The sequence below is a fragment of the Lactuca saligna genome, chromosome 8 (genome assembly GCF_052625555.1).
Source record: "Lactuca saligna cultivar CGN05327 chromosome 8, ASM5262555v1, whole genome shotgun sequence".
Taxonomy (NCBI): Eukaryota; Viridiplantae; Streptophyta; class Magnoliopsida; order Asterales; family Asteraceae; genus Lactuca; species Lactuca saligna.
This window is the reverse complement of record NC_136424.1, coordinates 19,303,672-19,327,249: the sequence shown is the minus strand read 5'-3', so window position 1 is coordinate 19,327,249 and position 23,578 is coordinate 19,303,672.

The following is a 23,578-nucleotide window of genomic DNA, read 5'->3' as shown; positions in this document are numbered from 1 at the left end:
CTTTTTGGGAGAAGGGCCCTTTGGAGCTTTGGATGCTTGCTTCCCTTTTTCTTCCTTTTTGCCCCTGCTCACCGGTTTGTCTGCATCGTGAATCGACCTGAGCATATCCGGTGTCAGTTCCCTTGGACCAGTTGGCCTAAGCTCCTTGATCTTCCGAATTAATCTGCTGTCAGATGGCACGTCGCCATACATTGACTCCGGGATGGGGATAATGAAGGAAAATTTTGATGCATCTGAGACGATGATCTTCTTGGTATGGAATGTACCAACAGAAGACATCGATGCACCATCAGCAGTGGGAACATCAAATTTATCCATGGCCCATCTTGTGATCAAGATCCAGAACCAGGCCAACGACACCTCAGAGTGTCGGGATGATGAGGAGAGGCTCTGGATAAGCTGTTGCCATAGGACAAACCCATAGTCCAGGTTAATCCCGTTGTAGACCCCGTACATTATTGACAGGAAAAGACGACTTGCACCGTCGGATCCTGAGCTCCTTTCCGACAAGCCCTTGAATAGGACTGTAAATAGGCCATTCCACTGTGGCGGCAGGCAAGACTTTTTAAACTTAGCGACAGAGGTGAGAACCTCTGTGTATCCCATGTTTTAAAACATGTTATACAGATGACCAATCTGAATCGTCTCCGGATGAACTCTTGAAAGGTCAACAGCAAACCCTAGCAAGGTGCAGAAGCGTTGGGGAGAGACTGAGGTCTTGTGTTCTGCAAGCTCGAAAAACACCCGGTCGACGGCCTTGTCGTAGTAGGCAGTCGCGTAAACCTGCGATAGGGCCACCATTGACACAGATTCAATTCTTGAGAGAGCCGGAGCAAGTTGGGAATACTTCAAACATTCTATGACCGGCGACATATAGGAGTCGTACGCCAGTGGGTTAAGATCAATAACCAGACATTGTTGTGGGCGGATGGGAAGGATCTGTGAGGTAGCATGAACGGAAGATGAGTCAGCCATTTTGGCAGGTATGAAAAAGATGATGAACAGGAAACTATTTGGGAGTATTTGCTCTTTGGAAATTTTAGAGGCAGTAAAGAGGTAAAAGGTGGTGTAGAGGGCTTTTTATAGTGAGTGAGAGGAGAGAGAAAAATCGTTTCAAATCTCTTATGGAAATATGAACCGGGTTCTTGAGTGACAGATGGATGACAGTTGAGGCGTGCGATGATCATGTAGGAGAGAGAGTGTCAGGTTCCTAGGATCACGCCGCCCAACAAGCGCCGTTTCAGAGAGAAAACCCGTTACCATTTCCACACGCGCATTTAATGCCACAGGTCAAGAGAGACCTTAAGGTGTTAGTGTGGATTCCCGTTAAATTACGATCAAACATTTATTAAGAAATGTTGAAAGGCTTCTTTTAATTAGGCTAAATAAGGGTGGCTTGGAAAAATATAAAATCTCAGAAAAAAAAAAATTAAAAACAGGATCCCAAGGGAAGAAATGTTATGGTGTTTAACAATTTCATAAGAATGACACAAAATAAAATTTGAGATTTTAGTAGGGTACATTCGTCAATCCTTTAGTGAAAACTTGAGCAACTTAATTGTTCACCGTCAATTCATTAGGTGTTGAATTTTGGGTTTCACTCAGCTCGTAGTGACACGAGACTAAGATCATAAACACAGATGTTGTGTAACCATAAACCTCAGCGGTAATTTCTGAGAGTCTCAAGGGTTACTATGATGGAACGAGTGTATTGGAGAAGTAAAATGGAGATGGTGTAAGAGAACGTAGTACCTCTGCTGCGAAAATAAGGACCAAGCAGGAAACTCTTAACTCATGTGAGAAAAGAGTGAGGTAGCTCACGATTAGAATAAATGAGTTAGCCTTATTGGGAAGACAAGGTTTGTGTATACCAGGTCATGAAGGCCATTATTCAAAATCTTATGAGGCTTGAGACACATACAGCAGCATGCTTCTAGGGACACTTAAGTAATTCATCAAATTTATCCCCATAAACGAACGAACACACAAGAAATTAAAAAAATAAGTAAGAAGAAAAGAAAAAGAATAAGACTTAAAAAAAAACTTTGGAAAGAATATGAAAAACCGAACCCGAACGTTCGGTAGGTTTCGGTTGGGAAAAAATTTGAAAAACCGAACCCGAACCTTCGGTTGGTTTCGGTTTAGGAAAATTTTGAAAAACCGAACCCGAACCTTTGGTAGGTTTCGGTTTTGAGAAAATTTTGAGAAACCAAGGAATTTAGACATACAAGAGAATTATTTATTTATTTATTTATTATTATTTTTTTTAACACAAAGAAAAACAAAATGGTACACGCAATATACAACAGAGAAAAACAGCCTTTGAAGTAATAAGCGATTCAGATGTTTGAACCGAACCCGAACGTTCGGTTGGTTTCGCTTCTTACGTTTGAGGTTGAGAGGTAGTGTGAGGTACTGACTCTGATTCCATCATACCTAGCCCTTGCAATATTTTATTGAATGATGCTTCAGGAAGAGCTTTGGTAAAGACGTCAGCCAGTTGATCAGTGGTTCTTACGAAGTGAACTTCGACGTTTCCATCTTCCACGTGATCTTTAATGAAGTGATACCTTAGTGCTATGTGTTTGGTTTTAGAGTGTTGCACTGGGTTATGACAGATCCTAATTGCACTTTCAGAGTCACAGTATAGTGGGATCTTCTTCATATTGAGTCCATAGTCTCGAAGTTGACTCTGGATCCAAATCACTTGTGATGTGCAGGATGCAGAGGCAATGTATTCCGCTTCGACAGTAGACAATGACACACATGTTTGTTTCTTGGATTGCCAGCTGACCAACTTCCCGTCAAGGAACTGACAGCCACCAGTTGTGCTTTTACGGTCGAGTCCACATCCTCCAAGGTCAGCATCAGAATAGGCTTGAACGAAGAAGCCTGAGTTGGATGGATACCATAGACCTAAGGAGGTGGTTCGCTTGAGATAGCGTAAGATGTTCTTCACTGCAAGCATGTGAGGTTCGCGTGGGTTTGCCTGAAATCGAGCACAATAACACACAGAAAACATGATATCAGGTCTGCTAGCAGTTAGATACATCAGTGAGCCTATCATTTGACGATAGAGCGTGATATCGACAGCCGGTTTATCTAGAGATGGGGTAAGCTTGGTGCAGAATGCCATTGGGACTTTAACTTTTGAGTCTCCCATCATGCCAAACTTTGCTAGGAGAGTCTTCGTGTAAGCTTCCTGATTAATAAAGATGCCTTCGGGTCCTTGTCTTATGTTTAAACCAAGGAAAAAGTTAATAGGACCCATTGAGCTCATTTCAAACTTAGTCTCCATCAGCTTTCTGAATTCAGCTGTTAAGCTGGGATTCATGGAGCCAAAGATGATGTCATCGACATAAATTTGAACTATAATAAGGTGGTTACCTTCCTTTTTGCGAAAGAAGGTTGGGTCAACCGAACCTTGTTTAAATTTAGACATCTTTAAAATTTTTGTAAGCGTTTCATACCAGGCTCTCGGAGCTTGTTTGAGGACGTACACAGCTGTATCCAGAATATAGCAATGATTTGGATGCTTTTCGTTCACGAACCCAGGAGGTTGCTCCACATACACGGTTTCTTCGAGTTCTCCATTGAGAAATGCACACTTGACGTCCATTTGGAAAACCTCAAAGTTTTTGTGAGCAGCATAAGCCAGAAATATTCGAACAGATTCTAGCCTAGCTACTGGAGCGAAAGTCTCTTCATAGTCTATCCCTTCCTCCTGACAGTATCCCTTTACCACCAGATGAGCCTTGTTCTTGATAACATTACCTTCCTTGTCCATTTTGTTCCTAAAACCCATTTGAGACCAACAACCGAAGCATCTGGAGGAGTTGGAATGAGGCGCCAAACTTTGTTCCTTTCAAATTCGTTCAGTTCGTCTTGCATTGCTTGAACCCAATCAAAGTGATCTAGGGCAGTGTTAACTGTCTTCGGTTCAACTTTTGATACGAATGAGTTAAACATACAAAACTCAACCTTTGAAAATAAGGATGTCTGTTTTGCCTTCAGTTGTGATCAGGTCAGAACCTTTTCAGATACATCACCAACTACTTGAGAGATAGGATGATCTCTGGTCCATTTGATAAGAGGAGGGTAATTCAGATCAAAGGTTGGGTCTAGTTCAGCATTAATCATTTCTTCTGGCTCAGATTGGCTATCATAATCGAGCGTCATATCATTATGTTCCCCCTCAATTGATGAGCTTTGAGAAACATGAGGTTCAGGTGTTTCTTGTGGTGCTGAGCTTCCAGGCGTTGAAGCACCTTCGGTTGGAGAGGTATCTTCGGTTGGAGAAGCACCTTCGATTGGTGAAGGACCTTCGATTGAAGTTGTAGAACTTGGCTCCCCCTGGACTTGTGAGCTTGGCTCCCCCTCGACATGAGAGTTTGGCTCCCCCTCGACATGAGAGCTTGGCTCCCCCTGGACTGAAACGTTGTTGGATGGAGAGTCATTAGTGGTCGATTCTCCTTCATGCATTCTTCTTGTAGCATCTTCGACAATCTGCTTCATATTATCAACTTTGTTGTCTGCTGCACCTGCTTCGGAGAGTGAAGCTTTCTCCGGTTCGTCAAAGAGCTCCTGAAATTTCTCGTATAAATTGGCGACCGAGACTGTGACCTGGCCAGTTAGAGGAAAAATTTCCCCAGCGGTGTCTTCTTTGGCCTGTAGCTTCTTGACATAGCTATCGTCAAAGGTCACATAGTATGTCTCTTCAATCCTTCTCAAACGCTTGTTTAGGACCCTGTACGCCTTGGATGTGAGCGAGTAACCCAGAAAAATTCCCTCGTCGGCTTTGACATCAAACTTGTTGCGGTGTTCTTTAGAGTTAAAGATGAAACACCTTGAGCCGAACACATGGAAAAATTTCACATTGGGATTTCTGTTGTTTAGTATCTCATATGGTGTGAGCATGAATCGCTTGTTGAGATAGGACCTTTTCTGTGTAAAACAAGCAGCCGAAATAGCGTCAGCCCAAAAATAAAGAGGTAAGGAAGCGAAACTTAGCATAGTTCGGGCAGCTTCACACAAAGATCGATTTTGTCTTTCGACTATTCCGTTCTGTTGTGGTGTGTAGGGAGCTGAGAAATTGTGACTAATTCCCTTTTCTGCAAGAAACTCTTCAAACTCCCTGTTCTTGAATTCAAGACCATTGTCGCTCCTGATGTTGCGGACAACCTTCTTGAGCTGTACTTCAATTTGCTTGATAAACACTTTCAGCTGTTGATTCGCTTCAGATTTGAGCTTTAGAAAGAATACCCATGTAAATCGTGAAAAGTCATCAACAATAACAAGAATATACTTGCTACCACCGATGCTTTCGACAGATGAAGGACCACACAAATCGATATGAAGTAATTCGAGTGGTTCAACAACTTTTGTGTTGATTATAGACGGGTGACTTTGACGACTCTGCTTCCCCATTTCGCATGCAGCACACAAATGATCTCTGTCGAACTTGAGCAATGGAAGACCCCTTACATGACCTCCAGTGAAAAGTCGGTTGATATCTTTAAAATTGAGATGAGAGAGTCTTCGGTGCCACAACCAGCTTTCGTTGGATTGAGCTTTTGATAACAAGCATATAGCTGGGTTTCCTTTGATGGGTTTAAGGTTTAAGGGAAACATTTCACCCTTTCGCTCTGACTTGAGAATCACTTTCTTTGTCCTTTTCTCTATGATTTCAGAACCTTCATCATCGAATGAGACTTTGAGACCTGTACCTCCAACAAGCTGAGATACACTAATGAGGTTGTGTTGGAGTCCTTCCACATAAGCCACCTTCCTTATAGTAAAGTCCCCATTTGTTATCATCCCGTATCCCTTTATGGTGCCGAAAGAATTATTTCCAAACTTGACGTTGCCACCATTTGCAAGAGATCTGTATTCCCTAAGCTCCTTTTTCCTCCCTGTCATGTGACGTGAGCAGCCACTATCGATGTACCATTCTTCGTCGAACTGCTCGTCACTTATAACCTGCAAAAATTAGGCAGATTTAGGAACCCAAAGTTTCTTGGGTCCACGTGAGCTTTTCATGGGAACGGGAACAGTAAGAGAGATGTCAACTAGACATGTTCGTTTTATAAGAGTTGTTTCATCTTTCTTTTTAATGGTAAAAACTTTTATTTTGTTAGGATTGGGTGTGTTCGGTTTGGACTCTGGTTTGGATTCATTGACCTTCTGCTTTCCCTTTTGTTTAGCTGACGAATGAGATTTTTGAGAAAAAGCGGAATTAGCTTTAGAGCAAGATGGAGATGAATCAGTGGAAGTAGAAGAATTAGAAGAACGAGAAGAATTAGAATGAGAGGGTTTGGATTGAGAGAACTTCCTGGCTGGAGACTTTAGGTGACCCTTTTGCTTTTGATCGTTGGAGGGACTGACCTTAGAGTCTTGTTCTCTTTTGACTTCAGAACCGAACCTTTGCGTTCGGTTGGAGCTGTTCTTGGAACCGAACCTTTGGTTTCGGTTGAAGTCTTTTTCAGAACCGAACCTTTTCCTTCGGTTGATATTTTCTCGTGAACCGAACCTTGGCTTTCGGTTGTTGTGACTTTCAGGCTTTCCTACAGGATTGTTTTCATACTTCAGATTCTTGTCTTGGTGTGAGAAGTATGCGTTCTGGGATTGCCAGAATTGTTTCCTTTCAGAAAGGTTCTTCTTGTATCTTTGGTTCCTTTCTCTCTTCCTATTCCTCATCTGCTTAGGTTGATGATGAACATTCGCTTTTGTTTTCGGTGTCTCCTTGGCTGGTTCCTTTTGAACTGCAGGAGTTTTACTTTGAGCCGAGGGAGCAGAGGGAATGTCTGTAGAAGTTCCACTTTGAGCTGAGGGAGTAGAGGTAGTGTCTTCTTTTGCTGAACGATCATCCTCCTGAGGAATATCTTTCATCCCACTGGTGCTTGGCTCATTGAAATTATCCGGCTTATTCAAGGGTTCAGGTATGTATCTTCCTTTGCTCTTCCAGGAGGTTCTTTCAGATAAACCAATGGTTTCATTTGCATTATCTATTGGAGCTTCCCAGAAGTACTCATCGCAGCCGTCAGCATTGTCTTCGTTTACAATAGCTGTGAGTTCAGCTGTTTGATGTTCGGTTACTCCTGTCACCTTGTATACTTGATCCGGAGTGGTCCTGACCTTTTGATACACAACTGCTTTCTCAACTAATATTGGGGACTTTTGTTGGGACAATCGAGCGAACTCCACTGAATTTTCAGAAATAAGATTCTTGTGGTTTTCAGGTTCGTTTTTAATAAATTCTGAGCAGTCAACCGTGTCCTCTACAGAAATTTCACTCATGTTTTCGTCCTCGTTAAGCTCAGATGCATTTTCAACATCAATTTTGTTTTCTGAGCTTACGTTGGCGTTTAAAAAGTCAAATTTTTGCATGGTTTCGGTTCTCAGTTTAAGTCTGTCATTTTCATCCAAAAGGTTTTTAAGCATGTCCTTGTGGTCCTTGGATTTAATGAAGGACTCAATTTTGTCCAGTCCATACATGTAGGTCGGATTGACATCATCAGAAGATATCACACTCTCACAATTGTAGGCTTCGACATCGATTTCATCCTCCTTAAACTCTAGGAAGGGCAAAATCATGCGATGGATCTTTTGGCCTATTTCACAATCCAAGTGAAGCTGAGTAATATTAGAATACAAACGTTTAGCAATTAAACAAAAAACATTCCGTTGTTTTAACAATTTTAAATTGTCTCTTTGCAAATAAATGTTTTCATCTTTAACTTTAACTAATTCCGACTCCTTTAACTCGATCCACATTCTCCGCTCCTCACTCTTCGACGCCACCCTGCTTAATTGATCAGTTAGGCTAGAATTGGTGACTCGAGTTTGAGTTAAGCTACTATCTAGATGAGAAATTCTTGTATTAACGTTTTTTAGTTCTTTCTCATATGAGGATGGTGGTACTTTGGATGAAATAAAAACAGATTGTACCTTCTTTATCAGTTCATCGAGCTCATTGAACTGCTGGCTGAGTGGTTTGGCCGTAAAGCACATGTCCTCCTGTACTTTCGGTCCATCGCTTCCTCCATCGGTGTTGTATCCCCTCATTTGAGATACGTCAGTCACCATGAAGCATCTTCCTCCACTGCTTTCCTCCTTAGCCACATAAGCCTTTCCATGGGTAGGCTTCCTCACTTCATCGTCTTCTGAGTCGGTGGACCAAACTTCCGTGCTACCGAACTCGGCATCATTAACCGAACCCTGCACAATGAGAGAATTAATAGAAGGGTTAGCGGTAGACTTCTTCTTTCTCAACTCGTCCAATCTTTTCTGCAACACGGCTTCCTCATCATTTCCATCATCCTTTTCAGCCATCTTCTTAAGGACACAGTCCTTAGCATAGTGGTTTTTCCCACCACAGTAGAAGCAGCTTACTCCGGAATCGCCATCCACCTTCGGTTCCTTCTTGTGCTCCTCAGCCTTCGGTTCATTGTTCACCTTTTCAGAGCTGTAACTCCCCTGCCAGTTTCGGTTTTTGTTGCTGGGGAATCTCTTCTTTATGAACCTCTTGGGATTGGACACCATCATGGCATAATCCTCAGACGTGAGGTCATATTCCTCCAAGTTGAGGTCTTCATCCTCCATCGCAGCTTTACTTTTAGATAGGAGGGCCAACGAACCAAGACTAGAAACGACGTTCTTTTCTTGCAGCACAATCTTCTCTTGGGACTTGAGAATGCCCACTAGTTTCGCCAAAGAGTATGATTTAAACTGCTCATGGGCTTTGACTGTGGAAACCACTGCTCTCCATTCAGACCTCAGTCCATTTAAGAAAGTAACCTTCTGTTCGATAAGCTTTCTTTCAATATCGTGTTTGATCATCTTGCTGAGAAGATGATTGAAGCGATCAAACGTCTGGGTCACGGTTTCTTCGGCCCCTTGCCTGAATTCTCCAAACTCAGATAAAAGCAAAGTTTGAATAGAATGTTCAAGATCCTCGTCTGTAGAATACAGTTCACGAAGTTTATCCCAAACTTCCTTTGCCATCGTGCATGAGCTGACCAACCTGAATGTGTCGGACTGAAGGGCGAATCTGATCAACCTTAACGCCTTAATATTGCACTGGAATTTGTCCTTTTCATCTTGTGCAATATCCTTCACGTCCTTTAGCAGATCATTGTACTCCTTTTGTGTCTTAATGATTCTTGACGATGCAGAATGAGAAAACGGTCCATTGATGATGGCTTCCCATATGAGGTACCCATTATCTTCCGATCCAATCACGTAGTCTTCAAAGTGATGCGCCCATACTTCATAGTCATGGGTGTATAAGATTGGAATCTTTGTCGTCGAACCGATGCTGTTGGAAATATTAATAGGGTTTGATTGTGTCGCGTCCATTATGATCGTAAAAACCTGTTCAAAGATCAGACTTGTAATAAAGCAGATTAGGGCAAAACAATAAATATCAAGATACGTCAATAAAGAGATGACGGCTCAATAAATATTGATAATTGCGGAAAAACCCTAATGGAAATCTTTTTCACAGAAAAGATGTGTATTGATTACACAGCCTCCTGCTCTGATACCAATTGATGAGATTAAACAAACCTTTAATCTAGAAAGATCGATTAGATCTTGAACAAGTATGTAAATATAAAACTGTATGAACACAATAATAAGAACAAGTCAAGATGGAATCAAACGTGTCGAATGATTAAACAAAATCCTCAGAAGAGCTCGATTAAGAACATCAACTGTAGAGGATTGGTAGGTTACGAGAACGATTAAAGAAACCTGTAATGCTCTAGATGAATCGCTACTTTGTTGATCTCTAAATCGTTAACCTAATATGCATGCAAGCGTAAACTTATATACAAAACATAAAAGGTTCTCGGTTGGACAGGCCCAAACCGGAATACAAAGTAACTTATACTATCGAGCCCAAAAGACGCAATCTTCAAAATAATCTTCAGCCCAACACTAATTAAATAATACTATTATTAATATATTAGAACTTATAATATATTAATAATCACAAGTGTACTTTCTCTCATTTTGTCTATCCAAGTATTGCAATGCCATGCAATGCAAATGGACCATGCCTGGTCGGGTCAAGTACACCGGCCATTTGTTATTGGCTCGGGTGCTGCTGCTACAACATCCACTTGCTCAATCACAGGTGGTTGATTCCTGTTTTCATTTGCGTTTCTAGCTCCACTTCTGGTTCTTTCCATTTTTTATCTAAACACCGAATAAGGTGAAATTAGATTCCTCTTTCGCGATAAAATTTCAATTCATCCTTATTACTACAAACGATTACATGCTAGTTCTAATATCGTAATCATACGCTTAGAATCATAAACACATAAGGTTTCCAGATCTGGTCGGCAACAGACCATAGATCCGAACAAATAATAGCATCAATTTGGCTATCACACAAAACATTTAGCACATAAAAGCATTTTAGGCATCATTCCTAAAATAAACAAGTGCTTGTGTCAATTTAGGTGTACTACCTAACATATTTTAGACACACTCCTCACAATCATTACTTAGCATTCTAAGTTTAAGTCTAGAAATTTCCTACAAATTCCTAGTTCGCTTAAACGGATGCTCTGATACCAACTGTGACATCCCCATTTTCATGGCCAGAAAAGACCGATTAGTTTATGCTTTGTTTTTAAAATCAGAGTAATCTTTAAAAAAACAGTTGCGGAATTTGTTCCCAAAACAAAATATGGTAAGAATTTATCAAAGCATTCCTTTGACGAAATGTATTTTCATTTTATAAAAAAATCTCGGGATGTCATGTTCCGATAAAGACACATAATCATAAACAGAACTTACATTTATTTACACTAATGATTTACATCTCCTTTAATCTCTCAGTGAAATATGTCTTCGCATTAATACTTGTGATACAAAGAAAACTAAGTGGGTTAGGCTTGGGAGCCTGGTGAGGTGATAGGGTTTTCAACCCACAATGTTATTGATGGGTTTTAGCCATAAGAACTTTCCTATGTGCGCATGCAAAACCCTAATGCTTGGATCTAGGCTTTCTAATAAACATGCTTTTGAATCCAAGACTTCTAATGGCTAATTAGGTTAAACAACAATATTGAAACAGATCTAGAATCATACCTTTGAGTTCCTTGTTGATCTTGTTTGTCTTGGAGCTTCTAGAGTCACAATTGTCACTCCTCTAATGGCTTACAAACACCAATAGCAAGCAAGATGATTTAGGAGAGAGGAGAGGGAAGGAATTCGACCAGAAGTTCCTTTCTTAAGGTTGCTACACGAATTCCCCATCCCAAGGATCTATTTATACCTTCAGACTCCTTAAGGGTTTCAACCTAAACCCTAATTGGATAATCTTCTCTTAAGGCTATCCAAATCCATTCCATAGATAACCCTATGGACGATTTTAGCTTATCCTAAAGCTCTTAGAATCCGTCCAAGGTGTATCCAAATGGATTTACAGTCTAAAGTCTAACTATCAAACAATTGACAGTTTATACCCTCTTATTTAATTAATCCCTTTAAGTCACCAAATTAATACCAATTAATTTATGAATTATATTAACCAAATAGCCATATATTATTCCTTATAATATTTACTCTCTCTTAACAAATCATCCTTCAAGTTGCTATGGTGAAGGCAACCCAAAAGGACCATGCACAACCGAATATAGTTACAGCCTTAGACACTATTCCAACAGTCTCCCACTTGGATAAGTCTAGTAACTATACAAGTACAATTCAGTTTGCAATCGTAGCTCTCAAAGACGCTGTCAACTCTGATCTAATCAATCTTGTCCTTTAGATAAGGGATCGTACAGTCCTCTGTTAGATATCATGCTGACAATCCTATGGAATGGTTAGTCTAGCATTTAATTTCTCGATCTCCGATTTATTCGACATAGAACTTAATCAAACACATCAATTTAGTTTTGACCGGGCCCGGCACATAAGTCAAATCAAATCATCAAGTGGCCAAGATATCTCTTCTACCCTCTTAGGATAAAATTTACAGATAAACTTCGACTTATATGCATTTACTTACTCATTAACCAACTATACACAACAATGCGTTTTATAACATCAAGTTACTGATGCGTTTTCGCATTATCAATGCACAATCAATTAACAAATAATAAACCATATATCTAGGTTTTAAGACTATATGATATTATCGTCTTGCGATCACCTTTTATATCGTATTCCATAAGGTGATTCCAGCAAGCGCGGGTTTATTCCAATGCTCAAAACCAGTTCATAAGCACTCATGAACGTTGTAGCAACCCTTGCTATGTCTAACACCATTTAGACACCAATTCATGACAATCTTCATTCATATCTACTCCCAACATATGAACGATTGTGGACCATTTGAATAATTCGATTATTCTTAATAACTCAATTATTCTGGAAGTCAAAACATGCAAAGTGAAACAATAGTTAAACAATTAACATGTGACAGTAACTTTACACATAAATAATACTCCTTTATTTAATCATCAAATGTCAATTACATTTATCTATTATACGTTTCTAATACTATCTAATCTATACTAATATCATCCTTCAGCCCAATACTCCTAGCATGCTGCAAGTGCTTAACCCTACTCAGTCCCTTCGTAAGCGGATCTGCTGGGTTATCTTCTGATGATATCCTCTTCACTACGAGTTGTCCCTCTTGTACACGATGTCTAATGAAATGATATTTTCTGTCGATATGACGAGATCTACCATGATCCCTCGGTTCCTTGGTCAAGGCAACCGCACCTTCGTTATCACAGAAAATCTCCATGGGCTCCTTTATGGCCAGTACAACTCCAAGATCACCAATGAAGTTCTTTAGCCATATTGCCTCCTTTGACGCTTCGCTCGCTGCGATGTACTCTGATTCGCACGTTGAATCAGCTACGGTTTCCTGCTTGGAACTTTTCCATGTCACTGCTCCTCCATTTAGGGTAAAGACCCAGCCCGACTGCGAACGGTAGTTGTCCCTGTCGGTCTGAAAGCTGGTATCACTATACCCTCGCACCTTCAAGTCATCACTCCCTCCAAGGACTAAGAACCATTCTTTCGTCCTCCGAAAATACTTAAGGATGTTCTTCACCGCAATCCAATGTGCTTTGCCAGGGTTCCCTTGATATCTGCTAACCATGCTCAAAGCGAAGGCTACATCAGGGCGAGTACAAGTCATAGCGTACATGATTGAGCCTACTGCGGAAGCGTACGGTACTCGACTCATTTCTGCTATCTCAGCTTCGGTACTCGGACTTTGAGTCTTACTCAACTTGGCATTTCCTTGTATCGGTAGTTCTCCCTTCTTTGAGTTTTCCATACTAAAACATTTTAGTACCTTCTCCAAGTAAGTATTCTGACTAAGTCCAATTAGTCTCTTACTTCTTTCTCTTACTATCCTTATTCCCAAAATGTAAGAAGCTTCTCCGAGGTCCTTCATAGCGAAGCACTTCCCGAGCCAGGACTTAACCTCCTGCAGAGTCGGGACGTCGTTTCCTATGAGTAATATGTCATCGACATATAAAACGAGAAAGCTTATTATACTCCCACTGGCTTTGACATATACACAAGATTCGTCTTCGCTTCGTACAAATCCAAACTCTTTGACTTTCTCATCGAAGCAAAGATTCCATCTGCGAGACGCTTGCTTAAGTCCATAAATGGACTTCTCAAGCTTACACACTCTATTCGGATGCTTCGGATCCACAAACCCCTCTGGCTGAGCCATGTAAACATCCTCAGCCAACTTTCCGTTAAGGAAAGCAGTCTTGACATCCATTTGCCAAATCTCATAATCATGAAATGCGGCAATTGCTAGCATCACTCTAATAGATTTAATCTTCGCAACTGGTGAGAAGGTCTCATCATAGTCAACTCCGGGAGTTTGAGTAAAGCCCTTCGCGACCAATCGCGCTTTATATGTGTGTACGTTCCCATCCACGTCGGTCTTCTTCTTGAAGATCCACTTGCACCCTACGGTCTTACGTTCGGGCACATAATCAACCAAATTCCAAACTTGGTTATCGTACATGGATTGGATCTCGCTATCCATCGCCTCTTTCCATTTTGCAGACTCCGGGCCTGCCATGGCTTCCTTATAGCTATTAGGTTCATCAAGATTTACTAGTGTACCATCACTAATATACGTGTCCCCTTCGGTAGTAATATGAAAACCATAAAATTGGGGATGAACTCTAACTCTATCGGAACGTCTAAGAGGTAAGGATTCGTCAATCGGTTCAACCGGAGTTTCCTCCTCGGGTTGAATGCCAGCGGTGGAGGTTCCTTCATCTATCGACTCTTGAATCTCTTCAAGTTCGATTTGCCTCCCACTGTCTCCTTGGCTTATGAGTTATCGCTCTCGGAAAACGCCTCTCCTCGCAACAAAGACAACATCGTCTTTCGGTCTATAGAAGAGATATCCAAAGGATGTCTGCGGGTAGCCGATGAAAATACATCGCTCACTTCGAGGTTCAAGCTTGTCGTGAGTATCTCGTCTTACGAAAGCCTCGCAACCCCAAACCTTGATATGTGCCAACGAGGGAGCTTTCCCCGTCCACATCTCGTGAGGTGTTTTGGCAACCTTCTTAGTAGGGACTCGGTTAAGGATGTGGGCGGCAGTCTCTAAGGCATACCCCCAAAAGAAGATAGGTAGTGAAGCACGACTCATCATAGAGTGAACCATATCCAATAAGGTTCGATTACGCCTTTCTGCCACACCATTCAACTGCGGTGTCCTAGGAGGCGTCAATTGCGAAACTATTCCACACTCCTTGAGATAATCGTGGAATTCAAGACTTAGGTACTCTCCTCCTCGATCGGATCGAAGCATCTTGATTTTCCTGCCCAATTGATTCTCCACTTCATTCTTGAACTCTTTGAACCTTTCATGAGTGTCTGACTTTTGCTTGATTAAGTAGATATACCCATATCTACTATAGTCATCGGTAAAAGTCACATAGAAGCGGTTCCCATCCTTCGTGGTTGATCTAAAGGGTCCACATACATCGGTATGTATTAGGTCCAATAGTCCCTCACCCCTTTCACAAGTACTCGTGAAGGGTGACTTAGTCATCTTTCCAAGTAAACAAGACTCGCATGTGTCATCTTCCCTAAGGTCGAATGACTCCAACACTCCATCCTTTTGGAGTTGGGCTATGCGTTTCTTGTTGACATTTCCAAGACGACAATGCCACAAGGATGCTTTATCCATGCTAGTGGAAGAATCAATATTCAAAACATCATTTCCTAAGTTATCAACAATCATAACAGTTTCATATATTCCATTACATGGTATAGCTTCAAAGTAAAAGACACCATTTAGATAAGCCAAAACAGAACCATTCTCATTATTAAAAGAAAATCTAAATCCTTGTCTATATAAACCATGAAATGAAATGATGTTTCTAGCCATTTCTGGCGAATAGCAACAATTGTTCAAATCTAAAACTAAACTATTCCTAAGCACTAAAGAATACACTCCAATCTTGGTCACAGGCGACGATCTTCTGTTCCCCATGATTAGATTGATCCTTCCTTGCTCCACATCCCTACTTCTTTTTAGTCCCTGCACATTTGAACAAATGTGATAACCACAACCGGTGTCAAGAACCCAAGAAATAGCATGATTAGAATCGTTAGATTTGATAGTGTATATACCTGCGAAAGATGGCTTGATCTTTCCTTCCTTGATGGCTTGCAGGTAATCCGGGCAGCTTCTCTTCCAATGTCCTATCTTGTGGCAGTGGTGGCACTCTGCCTCCTTCGGGTTAGAGCAGGGCTTAGAGGGATCAACTTTGGTCCCACTAGAAGAGGAACCATCTCGGGGTTTCACCTTTCGATAGTTATTTGAGGAAGCTTTCCTCTTCTTTCCCTTCCCTTGACCTATAGCCAAGACAGGAGCAGCGGACGGATTGGGAGTTGGTGCAACAGACTTGTCCTTGAAGTTGCTCTCAGCAACTCTCAAGAGACCTTGGAGTTTGCTTAGGGTAACCTCCTCTTTGTTCATGTGGTAGGTCATCCTAAATTGATTGTACATCGGAGGCAAAGAGTGAAGCACCATGTCGATCGCCAAGTCTTCGGCAAAGTCAACATTTAACTTACGAAGGCGGTCGACATACCTTTGCATCCTTTGCAGGTGCACGGTAAGAGATTCTCCATGACCCATCTTAGTGGAGATCATGTTAGTGAAAATATCGTAGCGCTCTTGTCTCGCGTTTTGGTGGTACCTCTCCAACAAGTCTTGATGCATCTCGTATGGATACATGTCCTCGTAGGACTTTTGGAATTCGGAGTTCATGGTAGAGATCATGATGCAATGTACATTCGTAGCATCTCTCTCATGAGTTTAAAAGGCGGTGATTTCGGCGGGAGTAGCAACTTCGGGGTTGATTTTCTAGAGCTTCTCATCGAGGACATACTCTTTATCCTCGTAGCGAGCAATGGTGCGAATGTATCTTATCCATTCGCTAAAGTTCGTTCCATCGAAGGTGACCTTTTGGCAAAGGCTCATCAACGTGAAAGAACTAGCAGCAGCGTTGTTTGCGTTTGACATCTATAGAAAGGACAAAGATAGATTAGATTAAGAATCCCTAATTATCACCCAATAAGAAAAATTAGGGCTAGGATCCAACAATAACATTTACATACTAGAAAAGGGATGCTGTAATCTAATACGCAAATAAATTGAAGGTAAGTGAATGACGATTCACTAATTCTCCATCACAAAACTTAAACTATTAGTCCTAAGTGTTTTAGAGAATTCCTAGGTTCGGATGAGATTCATTGAACTATTCAATGGCATGTTTAAATCTCGATATGCCCCTCTTGTTTGTGACTGGGATGCCGAGGATCACAAAGCGGGTGTGAATTACCATGCAAATTCACATGGTGCCTTCATTGTTACGATCACCTATTCGATGTGTCGGTAAACCACACACGCTCCATCGAACTATGATAAACAATGAATCACCCTTTTCCACCTTCGCTTAGAACCAATTAGTGTGCCGGTAAACCACACACGCTCCACTAACATCTTCGCAAGGTGCAAAGTGTAATTTCATGGGATTGCATCAATTCACTTTTCCTAAAGTAACTAAGATTGGGAAATTTTAAAAAATGTTTAGTTACTTATTATACTTTTAATGAGAGGATGAGGTTGCCCTATCTTACCCGTTCGGCTAACGACCCTCCACCAATCAAGCAAGCGGTGGGTGTGAGTGTACACCCATTAAGCGCCATTTTATAGGCCGCAACCTTATACCCACCTTATAGATTGGCTTCATGAATGAGGCCTACTAACGGTAAGACTAGCATTTAGTTATACATACATATATATATATATATATATATATATATATATATATATATATATATATATATATATATATATATATTATACTATTAATATCATATTAGTATAGTGTCGCATTTTAAACTTTTTAAAATCTAGGGTTTGAAATTTAAGTTGTCTAAATTAAAACTTTTAATTACAAATATAAATTTCAAAACCTTAGGGTAGGTTTTAAACATTTAAAACATGGAGGATCAAATAACAAATAATTTCAATTAACAATTAATATCTTAATTATCTTTATTTGATTTATCTTTGATTTCTTTGAAGATAATTATCAAAATAATCAAAATAATTAATTAATTATCATATAAGGAAATTAAATATTTAATTAGTTGATAATTACCTTTAACTAGATCAAGATAATAATTATATTTATCATTAAAACGAATTAATATTGATCCAATTAGTTTATGGAAAGTTTGGATAAGATAAACACAAAGAAATCCCGAATCTGGCCATTCCTGACGCCTGGACTCGCCGAGTCCACAAGGGGACTCGCCGAGTCAGGCCTACTCGTCGAGTCCACCTTGGAACTCGCCGAGTCAGTGACTCAAAACCCAAAAAATCGAATTTTGCAGGTTTGTTACAGTTAATCAAGTAACAATTTAAAGAAAACCAATCTAGGCTCTGATACCACTGATGGGTTTTAGCCATAAGAACTTTCCTATGTGCGCATGCAAAACCCTAATGCTTGGATCTAGGCTTTCTAATAAACATGATTTTGAATCCAAGACTTCTAATGGCTAATTAGGTTAAACAACAATATTGAAACAGATCTAGAATCATACCTTTGAGTTCCTTGTTGATCTTGTTTGTCTTGGAGCTTCTAGAGTCACAATTGTCACTCCTCTAATGGCTTACAAACACCAATAGCAAGCAAGATGATATTGGAGAGAGGAGAGGGAAGGAATTCGACCAGAAGTTCCTTTCTTAAGGTTGCTACACGAATTCCCCATCCCAAGGGTCTATTTATACCTTCAGACTCCTTAAGGGTTTCAACCTAAACCCTAATTGGATAATCTTCTCTTAAGGCTATCCAAATCCATTCCATAGATAACCCTATGGACGATTTTAGCTTATCCTAAAGCTCTTAGAATCCTTCCAAGGTGTATCCAAATGGATTTACAGTCTAAAGTCTAACTATCAAACAATTGACAGTTTATACCCTCTTATTTAATTAATCCCTTTAAGTCACCAAATTAATACCAATTAATTTATGACTTATATTAATCAAATAGCCATATATTATTCCTTATAATATTTACTCTCTCTTAACAAATCATCCTTTAAGTTGCTATGGTGAAGGCAACCCAAAAGGACCATGCACAACCGAATATAGTTACAGCCTTAGACACTATTCCAACAGTTATATCATATATATATATATATATATATATATATACACAATTTCACTATATATCAACAACTCTTATCCCACCCCATCGATCCTCACAACGACACGATCTAAACTCTCGTATCTAAAATTTTCCTCTTTACCTGATCCCTATTCATGGATCTAAAACTAACCTTTTCACCTGATCCATGCTCACAGATCTAAAACTAATCTCTTCACCTGAACCATACTCACGAATTCAAAACTAACCTCCTGATCTGATCCATACTCCCGGATCTAAAACTGTGCCCAATCCATACTCCCGGACTAGGGACAATTAACTTAGTCTTAATCCATATCTAACCCATACTCCCGGATCTATAACCGTGCCGAGTCCATACTCCCGGACTTGGGACAATTAACTTAGTCTTAATCCATACTCCTGGACTAATAGCACGTTTATCTCTTTACCTGATCCATACTCCCGGATCTAAAACTAACCTCTCGGTCTAATCCATACTGACATATCTAAAACTAACCTTTTGATCTGATCCATACTCATGGATCTCATCTACCAATGTCCTACCCAACATATTTGTAGATGTAAAATACATATACAGTTTAAGTCATTAAAAACTATATAGTTCATCCATTCCACCAACATCTCAAATAAACCACAATATATAAACACATAGCACGTATTTCATAGAAAATACTTCATACTTATGCGGGCGAGATGTTTTCCTCCAAAACCGGGCTTCACGCGGGCAGAGCTTCGGCTCAGGAATCTTTCTTCTCGGGATCTTCGGGACTTTGGAACTTACTTCGGGACACGGGAATGATACCGGGGCTTCGGTATATAATTAGCATGCAAACCAAGGCGAAAACTAGAGAGAAAGAAAGAAAAATGGCAAGGAAAATGGCTGATCTTGGTTTCTATTTATAGGGTGTTGGGTCTGGGATTACGCTGGGCGTACTCAGTATGGTGGGTGTACCGCACCTTACGTTGGGCGTACTAAACGTCACTACATGCGTCACTTAGTGGCACTCGAGTATTGGTCAGGCAACTTGAACTCATCCGAGTACGCTGGGGGTACTCAAATTACGCTCGATGCAAGGATTTTCAAAGGAATGTACTTTGAATTTGAGACTTCATTTCCATGGAATTGCTTTCCATTGGAATACTTTGTAATGTCTGTTGCCAAGTCTTTGTGACTTGTGTGCATATTCATTACAGGAGGATCATTGCATATAAGTTAGAATCTATAAAATTATAGTAAATGACAAGAATTTGGTGTTCTTACATTTATTGTAAAGGATTTGGGATTGTGAAATGAGCATCATTGAAATGTTGTCAATCGACCTGTTTCAGAAAGAGAGGACCACATGTAAACATAGTGTGCATACTATGAGTATGGCATAGCTATTGTTTGGACGAGCATAGTGTGCATGCTTGGCGCATGGCATGACTATTATCTCAATTCAAGTATTAAGTTGACAAATCGAAACATAAATATTGAGTAATCAATATGGTGCTTAGATAAAAGTTGTTTTTATTTACACCCAAGTGTCGGGGCCATATAAGATTAGTATTATTCTTGTGTTTCACTTTGCATGTTTTGACTTCCCAAATAACTAAGCTATTCAAACCATCCTCATTCGGTCATATGTTGGAAGTAGATATGAATCAAGAATGTCATGAATTTGGCTTGTATGATTTGTCTAAGGTGTATTAGACATAGCAATGGTTGCTACAACGTTCATGAGTGCTCATAAGTTATAAGTATTGGATTCAACCCACGCTCATTTGGATTCACTTCATGGATTTTATCATGAGTGAATCATGAGACGATAATATCTTATATTCTTCAAATCTAGAGGTATGAGTTGTTGGCTATGAGTTGGTTATACATTGATTGTATGAAAACGCATTGGTAACTCGATATTATAAAACATGCCTTTGTGTATGATTCAGCAAGTAGTACAACAAGCATATGAGTCGAAGTTTATCCATTCCTTTTACCCTTAAAGGGATAAAAGCAATATCTGTGGGCCCCTTGATGGTTTAGTGATGACAAAATGTAAGTGCTCGGCCGGGCCTGGACTGATTTGATTTGTTCAAACTAGTCAGTCATCATAAATCAGAAATCAAGAAACAATAGATGGATAGAGAGAATGATTATAATCCATGTCTCAGTCCGTATGACATCTAGAATGGAGGAATATGTGATCACTTATCTAATGTTCGCGTCATTGATTTGTTCAGAGTTCGACAATGGCTTTTGAGAGTTACGATTGCTAGTTGGGTTATGAAGTCGTATTTGCAATAATAGTTTTAGACTTATCCAAGTGGGAGACTGTTGGATTAGTGTCTAAGCCCATAACTATAATTGGTATATACTTGACCCGACCCAACATGGTACATTTGGGTTGCATGGCATCATGCATTTGGATAGACTAAAATGAGATAAATAACACTTAAGGTTTATTAATATATTATAAGTTCTAATATATTAATAAGATTATTTAATTAGTATTGATCAACAATTAATCTAGTATTAATTAAGTGATCAAAAGATGACTAATTAAATATATGGGTTGATTGTGTAAATCATCCATACTTATATAGTGGGCTAATGCTCCATGGATTATCAAGTTGGGCTAAAACCCATAGGATGCTCCATGGTGTATTTGAACCCATGAATCCAAGGAAATGGAAAGCCATGACAATTAGGGTTTACCCTAATTGTAACAACTATATAAGCATCTTATTCATGTGAGAAATCGGCCACTAAGTGAAGGAGCGAGGGCAAACCGAGTTTTAAAAGTGCTATACTTTTCTCTCAAGTTATTCCAAATGCATTTGATGTTGTGTGAACCATTTGAGGTGTCACACTTGGGGCACTAGGCTCTCAAGCTACATGGAATCAAGCACCAACAAAGTGGTACGTAATTCTACTAGATTTTATATTACTTGTACTTTATATTATGCTAGTTAGAACAATACCTTCGAAATTCATATTTTCATATATAATAGAGAAAACATAGATCCAATGTATTTAGGGTTGCATGTACACTTAGGAGTGTTAGAATGTTAAAAACCCAACAATAATGTCTTACATAACGATGTGATACTTTATCAATCTTCTACTGTCACACCCCGCTAAAGCGGAAACGCAAGGTATGACAGCGATAACGGTTTCATTGCAAAAGATAAAGATACATCACCATAGCAGTATTTAAAAGTTTACAACCCATAGCTTCAAAAGAAACAAAATACAAGTTTTTCAAAATAACATTGTTCAAAATATAGCTTCATAATAGCTTCAACACGATGCAGCATGCTCTATGATGATGAATCTTTACATCCACTTACTAATTATTTCCTGAAAAAGCATGTAAAACGAGCGTCAACTATGAAAATAGTTGGTGAGTATCACAAGTTTATAAAATCGAGCGTACAATAAGGCTTTTCGTAAATACAAGTACATTGCTTCAATGATAAACAAGTTGATTGCTATTAATGAATACAAGTTTATTGCTATAACGAGAAACGAGTTTGTATGTGAATGAGCAAACAATGAGTCTCAACCAAACCTATGACTGAAGCCCTATCAAGATCTATGCTTATCGTTCCATAGATGAATATGGTATCATGCACTCCAGCGATTCGGGCGAGTGAGGAGTTGTCAATTCCTAATAGCGCTATCCATAACGACCATTGGCTCAAAGAGTTAATGGTTAGAGATAATGGAAGGGCCTTAGTACGATAAGTTCTCATGTTCCGTGTTGCATAAACATACATAAAGATACATAGCAATACAATAGCAATCATGTTCGATAATAAACAATTTAAATACATCATGCAAACAATAGTTTTCTGGACATGCTTTTCCACCCCAAAACATAAAACTGAAAATAGGGGAGTGCGTGAATACTCACGATGTTTTGTGTAGACACAAGCGGTACTTCGGGATGCACCAACGTCTTACTACCGGGATCCTACGACACCAAACACACGCACTAGTGAGTTTCCATGTCGATATCTAATGCTAATATACTAAACTCTACATATAGGGAAATGCCAATTTATGTTTTAGTATTGGATTTATATCATTTTGTTACACTTTTTCTGATGTATTGAAATTTTACAAGTCGTGCGATTAATTACAACCTTGGAAGGTTAATTTTCCAAATTTTAAGTCTCAATAACAACATAAATTCACGAAAAATAGCATTCGAGGGATAAAAATTCTCAAACTTTTTATTTAACTGTTATTACACAATACTAAGCTGGGAAAATTATAAAAATGGATTTCCAAGCTGTTTAATTATATTTTATAATTTTTGAGCATTTATTTCAATAAAAATTGAAATAAATAGAAAACAGTTTCCAAAATTACCCAAACTTTTTATTTAATTGTTATTATACATAAATAGGCTGGGAAAAATATAAAATATATTTTTCAGTGGTTATTTGTATTTTTCCTTGTTTTATTCCTTTAAATAGTCATTAATTAAAGAAATATTATTAAACAGTTAAAATAAATTACCATAAATTTTTGTAACATCATTTACAGCATAAATATCTTGGGAAAAATATCAAAAGTGGTTTTCATAATGTATAAACTGGTTTTGGGTATTTATGTATATTTAAGTGAATTTTAGTGCAATTAACTTTAGAAAATAAGAGAAAAATAGTTTACAGTGGAGAAAAATATTCAAAATTTTTATGTAACCTCCTACTATATAATATGATATCCTGGCAAATTTTCATGAATTTTGGATAATCAGAACTATTTTTCCCATTTTTAGACCATTATAATTACCAAAAATTGGGAAAAATAGCTAGACATGATGAAAAATCTTGAAATTATTTTCTTGAGTCACCCATCACAGGT